This window comes from Eretmochelys imbricata, chromosome 7, assembly GCF_965152235.1.
Source record: "Eretmochelys imbricata isolate rEreImb1 chromosome 7, rEreImb1.hap1, whole genome shotgun sequence".
Lineage (NCBI taxonomy): Eukaryota > Metazoa > Chordata > Testudines > Cheloniidae > Eretmochelys > Eretmochelys imbricata.
Genome location: NC_135578.1, coordinates 31727203 through 31734549, shown reverse-complemented (window position 1 = coordinate 31734549; position 7347 = coordinate 31727203).

Sequence of the window (7347 nt, the reverse complement as noted above, 5' to 3'; positions counted from 1 at the left end):
ATGAGTTGTCATAACCATACAGCTAAGGGAAGCATAAAATCCCTCCTTTACCTGTAAGGGGTTAAGAAGCTCAAATAACCTGGTTGGCACCTGACCAAAAGGACCAATAAATGAAGAAGATACTTTCAGATCTGTGGGGGAAGGTTTTGTTTGTGTTCTTTTTGTTGTGCTCACTTGGGACAGAGAGAGGGACCAGGCAGGAAAAAAACCTCTCCTAAAACCCTACCTGAAATAAGCATCTAAGATTATAAAACTTGTAAGTAAAGCAAGGAAATGCGTTAGATTATCTTTTGTTTTAGCTTGTGAATTTTCCCTATACTAAGAGGGAGGCTTATTCCTGTTTTTTGTAACTTTGAAGTTTTGCCTAGAGGGGAATCCTCTGTGTTAAATCTTATTACCCTGTAAAATTACCTTCCATCCTGACTTTACAGAGGTGCTTCTTTTACTTTTTTCTTTATAATAAAATTCTGCTTTTAAGAACCTAATTGGTTTTTAGTGTCCTAAAAACCCAAGGGTCTGGTCTGTGCTCACCTTGTTTACCTATTTGGTTGGTATATTATTCTCAAGCCTCCCCAAGAAAGGGGGTGAAGGGACTTGGGGGGTTATTTTGGGGCAACAGGAACTCCAAGTGGTCCTTTTCCTGAATCTTTGTCTAACTCACTTGGTGGTGGCAGCAATACCGTCCAAGGACAAGGAAGAATTTGTGCTTTGGGGAAGTTTTTAACCTAAGCTGGTAGAAATAAGCTTAGGGGGATCTTTCATGCGGGTCCCCACATCTGTACCCCAGAGTTCAGAGTGGGGAGGGAATCCTGACATGGTGGAGGTGCTGGGGATCATTTTGAACCAGAAACACAGACCTCAGGATTTTAAAAACATTTTTTTCTTTTGGCTGATTGAAAACCAGGGAGGTTTTTTTTTTTTTTTTTAAAGGACACCTTTTTTTTTTTTTTTTAAAGTTGAGAGCAGCTGGAGTTTTTTTTCTTTGCGTGGAGGCAGAGGAGTTAAGTTACAGCAAGGGAATTCACAAGCTGGGTTTTTCTTTCTTTCTAACTCTTGGGTTAGGCTAGGCTAGGCTTAGCACAGGAAGGCTAGGATGATGGAAAGTGAGGTCCAAAAGAAACTAGAATTAGCTAGATTGGAAGCTTGAGAGACAGAAAAAACATGAAAGACAGATGGCCTTAAAGTGCCTGGAGTTGGAAATGGAGGAGAGGAAACAGGGAAAACGCTTGGAGACAGAAGTGGAGACGAAACGCTTTGAGGCAGAGGCAAAACGCTTGGATATGGAGTTAGAGCTGAAACGCTTAGATCTGGAAAGGGCTAAGCTGGGTCTACCAGATAACCCTAACAATCCTTCTCCAGGTACCGCTCCCCATTCCAAAAAATTCCCCACCTGTGAGGTAGGCAATGATACAGAGGCCTTCTTAGAAAATTTTGAAAGGGCTTGCCTTGGATACAGTATTGCTACAGACCAGTATATGGTGGAGCTGAGGCCGCAGCTCAGTGGACCCTTAGCAGAGGTGGCAGCTGAAATGCCTAAGGAACACATGAACAGCTACGAACATTTTTTAAAAAAAGGCCAGAATTAGAATGAGGCTAACGCCCGAGCAGGCCCATCGGCAGTTCAGAGCCCTCAGATGGAAACCAGACGTGGCATTTTCCCGACACGCCTACCACATCGTCAAAAATTGGGATGCCTGGATATCAGGAGCAAGCGTTAAATCACTGGAAGATCTGTCTCTCCTCATGCAAATGGAGCAATTCTTAGAGGGTATTCCTGAGGAAATAGAAAGGTACATCCTAGATGGGAAGCCCAAAACTGTAATCGAGGCGGGGCAGATCGGAACCAAATGAGTGGAGGTGACGGAAAAGAAGAAAGCTACTAGCAGTTGGAGTGGATATCAGAAGGGGCAACCCGAGAAAACACCCTACCAATGGGGTTAGAGCAAGGCCCCACCTACACCCCAAGGAAAATCCTAAACACCTTATCGTCCCACCACACCATTCTCCAGCAACCCACCTCGCCCCAGGGACCAGTCAGCTGGGTGATGTTTTAAATGTAATGAGCTGGGGCATGTAAAGGCCAACTGCCCCAAGAACCCCAACAGACTGCAGTTCATTATACCAGAATCACACCAAAGGTTTCCAGGCCCAGATACCTCCCAGATACCCTCAGAGCGAAGGGAAACTGTGAGTGTAGGCGGGAAGAAGGTTATCGCGTGGAGGGACACTGGAGCACAGGTGTCAGCTATCCACCAATCCTTAGTGGACCCCAAATTCATCAACCCAGAGGCCCAAGTGACGATTCAACCCTTCATGTCTAACTCTTTAAACTTGCCTACAGCCAAATTGCCTGTCCAGTACAAGGGCTGGTCAGGAATGTGGACTTTTGCAGTCTGTGATGATTATCCCATTCCCATGCTGCTGGGGGAAGACTTGGCCAACCAGGTGAAGCTAGCCCAGAGGGTGGGAATGGTCACCCGCAACCAGGCTAAGCGAGCTGTCACACCTGTCCCTGTTCCTGGGCCTTCCACCAGGGCCCCGTCTGTGTTACCAGAGACCCAAACTGAGGTGGTAGAACCGGATCCCCTGTCAACGACTGCAACAGCCGTAGTGGATCCAGTCCCAGAGACCCAACCAGAACCAGTCCCAGAACCGGAATGGGCAGAGCAGCCAGCACTGAGTCCAGTGCTTGCAACCCCGTCTACAATTCCAACGCCAAAAGGCACCACCAAGCCTGTCCTGGCAGCAGCAGATAAACCGACACAAGAGGCTCAGCCGAAGCCTGAAATACCCCATAGTGCACCAGCAAAGAGCGGTTCACAGTCAACAGAACCAGCCCCATCACCTGCATCGCTTCCCGAGGGACCAAGCCCAGGTCCACAAACCCATGAGGAACTGATGTCTCCAGCATCAAGGGAACAGTTCCAGGCTGAGCAGGAAGCAGATGAAAGCCTCCAGGGAGCTTGGATGGCGGCATGGAGCAACCCACCGCCTCTCAGCTATTCTAATCGATCCTGGTTTGTTGTAGAGAGAGGACTTTTATACAAGGAAACTCTTTCTGGTGGGCACCAGGAAGACTGGTATCCTCAGAGACAGTTCGTAGTTCCAACTAAGTACCCGGTAAAGCTCTTGAGCTTAGCCCACGATCATCCTAGTGGCCATGCTGGGGAAGACCATTTGGGGAAGTCCTTCCACTGGGAGGGAACGGGCAAGGACATTCCTACTTACGTCCGGTGTTGTGAGGTGTGCAAAACAGTGGGAAAACCCCAAGACCAGGTCAAAGCCCCTCTCCAGCCTTCCCATCATTGGGGTTCCATTTCAGCGAGTAGCTGCGGATATTCTGGGTCCTTTCCTGAAAAAGACACCCAGAGGAAAGCAGTACATACTGACTTTCATGGATTTTGCCACCCGATGGCCGGAAGCAGTAGCTCTAAGCAACACCAGGGCTAAAAGTGTGTGCCAGACATTAACAGACATTTTTGCCAGAGTAGGTTGGCTCTCTGACATCTTTACGGATTCAGGAACTAATTTCTTGGCAGAGACCATGAAAAGCCTTTGGGAAGCTCATGGGGTGAACCACTTGGTGCAATCCCTTATCACCATCAAACAAATGGCCTGGTGGAGAAGTTTAATGGGACTTTGGGGGCCATGATATGTAAATTTGTAAATGAGCACTCCAATGATTGGGGCCTAGTGTTACAGCAGTTGCTCTTTGATTACAGGGCTGTACCACCTCCCAGTTTAGGGTTTTCACCATTTGAACTTGTGTGTGGCTGCGAGGTTAAGGGGCCATTACAGTTGGTGAAGCAGAAATAGGAGGGGCTTACACCTTCTCCAGGAACTAACATTCTGGACTTTGTAAACAACCTGCAAAACACCCTCTGAGACTTTTTAGCCCTAGCTAGTGAAAACCTAAAAGATGCTCAGGAAGAGCAAAAGGCCTGGTATGATAAACATGCCAGAGAGCGTTCCTTCAAAGTAGGGGACCAGGTCATGGTCTTGAAGGCGCTCCAGGTCCATAAGATGGAAGCGTCATGGGACGGGCCATTTACAGTTCAAGAGCACCTGGGAGCTGTTAACTACCTCATAGCATCCCCCACCTCAAACCTAAAGCCTAAAGTGTACCATGTTAATTCTCTAAAGCCCTTTTATTCCAGAGAATTAAAGATTTGTCAGTTTACAGCCCAGGGAGGAGATGACACTTAGTGCCCTGAAGGTGTCTACTACGAAGAAAAAAGTGACAGTGACGTGGAAGAGGTGAACCTCTCAATGATCCTTGGACGTATGCAGCGCCAGCAGATCAAGGAGCTGTGCACTGGCTTTGCGCTGATGTTCTCAGCCACCCGAGGATGGACCGAATGGGCATACCATCCATTGACACAGATAATGCTCACCCAATTAGAGCCCAACCGTACCAGGTGTCTCCTCAAGCCAAAACTACTATAGAATGGGAGATCCAGGGCATGATACAGAGGGAGGTAATCCACCCCTCTAACAGTGCGTGGGCATCTCCAGTGGTTCTGCTTCCCAAACCAGATGGGGAAATATGCTTTTGCGTGGACTACCGTAAGCTAGATGCTGTAACTTGCCCAGACAACTATCCAATGCCACACACAGATGAACTATTGGAGAAACTGGGATGTGCCCAGTTCATCTCTACCTTAGACTTAACCAAGGGGTACTGGCAAGTACTGCTAGATGAATCCACCAAGGAAAGGTCAGCCTTCACCACCCATGTCGGGCTGTAGGAATGTAATGTGCTCTCTTTCAGGCTGCAAAATGCACCCGCCACCTTCCAGAAACTTGTAGATAGTCTCCTTGTGGGATTGGGTGAATCTGCAGTCGCCTACTTTGACGATGTGGCCATATGTTCTGATTCTTGGGCAGAACACCTGGAGCATCTACAAAAAGTCTTCGAGCGCATAAGGGAGGCAGGACTAACTGTTAAGGCTAAAAAGTGTCAAATAGGCCTAAAGAGAGTGACTTACCTCGGACATCAGGTGGGTCAAGGAACTATCAACACCCTACAGGCCAAAGTGAATGCTATCCAAAAGTGGCCTGTTCCAAAGTCAAAGAAACAGGTCCAATCCTTAGCCTTGGCCGGATATTACAGGAGATTTGTACTGCACTACAGCCAAATCGCTGCCCCACTGACAGACCTAACCAAAAAGAAACAGCCAACTGCAGTTCAGTGGACTGAAGAGTGTCAGAAGGCCTTTAACCAGCTTAAAGCAACACTCATGTCTGACCCTGTGCTAAGGGCCCCAGACTTTGACAAACCTTTCCTAGTAACCACAGATGCGTCCGAGCATGGTGTGGGAGCAGTTTTACTGCAGGAAGGACTGGATCAAGAATTCCATCCTGTCATGTTTCTCAGCAAAAAACTGTCTGAGAGGGAAAGCCACTGGTCAATCACCAAAAAGGAATGTTATGCCATTGTGTATGCTCTGGAAAAGCTACGCCCATTCGTTTGGGGATGGAGTTTCCACCTGCAAACCGACCATGCTGCGCTGAAGTGGCTTCATACCGTCAAGAACAATAATAAAAAACTTCTTTGGTGGAGTTTAGCTCTACAAGATTTTGATTTTGAAATACAACACATTTCAGGAGCTTCTAACAAAGTGGCTGATGCACTCTCCCGTGAAAATTTCCCAGAATCAACTGGTTAAAATCGTCCTTGAAATGTGGGAAATATTGTTAGTTTTTATATAATCAGCAGTATCTCTAACGGTGCATGTGTCTTATTAACGCTGTTTTATCCTAGAGCTCCAGGAAGAAATCACAGCCAGTGTGGAGCAGGCTGTCCAGCACCATCTGTGATTTGGGGGGCATGTCATAACCGTACAGCTAAGGGTAGCATAAAATCCCTCCTTTACCTCTAAGGGGTTAAGAAGCTCAAATAACCTGGTTGGCACCTGACCAAAAGGACCAATAAGCGAAGAAGATACTTTCAAATCTGTGGGGGAAGGTTTTGTTTATGCTCTCTTTGTTGTGCTTGCTTGGGACAGAGAGAGGGACCAGGCAGGAAAAAAACCTCTCCTAAAACCCTACCTGAAATAAGCATCTAAGATTATAAAACTTGTAAGTAAAGCAAGGAAATGCGTTAGATTATCTTTTGTTTTAGCTTGTGAATTTTCCCTATGCTAAGAGGGAGGCTTATTCCTGTTTTTTGTAACTTTGAAGTTTTGCCTAGAGGGGAATCCTCTGTGTTAAATCTTATTACCCTGTAAAATTACCTTCCATCCTGACTTTACAGAGGTGCTTCTTTTACTTTTTTCTTTATAATAAAATTCTTTTTTTAAGAACCTAATTGGTTTTTAGTGTCCTAAAAACTCAAGGGTCTAGTCTGTGCTCACCTTGTTTACCTATTTGGTTGGTATATTATTCTCAAGTCTCCCCAAGAAAGGGGGTGAAGGGACTTGGGGGGATATTTTGGGGAAACAGGAACTCCAAGTGGTCCTTTTCCTGAATCTTTGTTAACTCACTTGGTGGTGGCAGCAATACCGTCCAAGGACAAGGAAGAATTTGTGCTTTGGGGAAGTTTTTAACCTAAGCTGGTAGAAATAAGCTTAGGGGGATCTTTCATGCGGGTCCCCACATCTGTACCCCAGAGTTCAGAGTGGGGAGGGAACCCTGACATAGTAATCCCAGCCTTGTTCAGAAAAGTACTTATATCCCATTGAACTCTCTGGGACTTTACTGCTTTGCTCAAGAGAGAGAAGGTAAAACAAGTGTTGTGCCCAATCAGGGCCCAGTTTAAATTTTGCTGGCCCCACACTCGCACAGGAAACCTAACCCGGGGGTTGCTGTGCATGTGGCCTTTGGCTTCTCTGGGCATCCAGTTTTGCAGGGTGGGGAGAAAACCCCATTTTATCCCCTTTGCCCAATGGGCAGCTGGCTGGAAAGACTGCAAATTGTCCTAATCCCTGAACAGGGAATGATTTAGCCCTATATTAGTACGTGCTGGGGACAATAAAAGCCAATAAAAATGAATGGAGGATTCTAGGGTCAGTAATAGGAAAGAGAGTCTCAACACTACATCTGGCTGGCTGTCCATCCCCATACCTGCTCGTCTGTCTCTCCGTCCACATACACACTCATTTATCTTTGTCTCCATACACATCCCTCTGTCTGTCTTTCTGTTCCCACAGACCCCCTTATCTGTCTATCCATCCCCCTATTTCTCCTTTGTCTATCTATCATGCTCTTAGATAGGTGCCCTCAAGCCCCAAATCCTTCCTTTGTTTTTTCTTTTCCCACCTCCCAATGCTGCGAATTTGATCCTTTCATAAACTGTTATGAAAAGTGGCAGCTTTCTCTCCTATCCCTCCACCCCCCTGCCCCAGC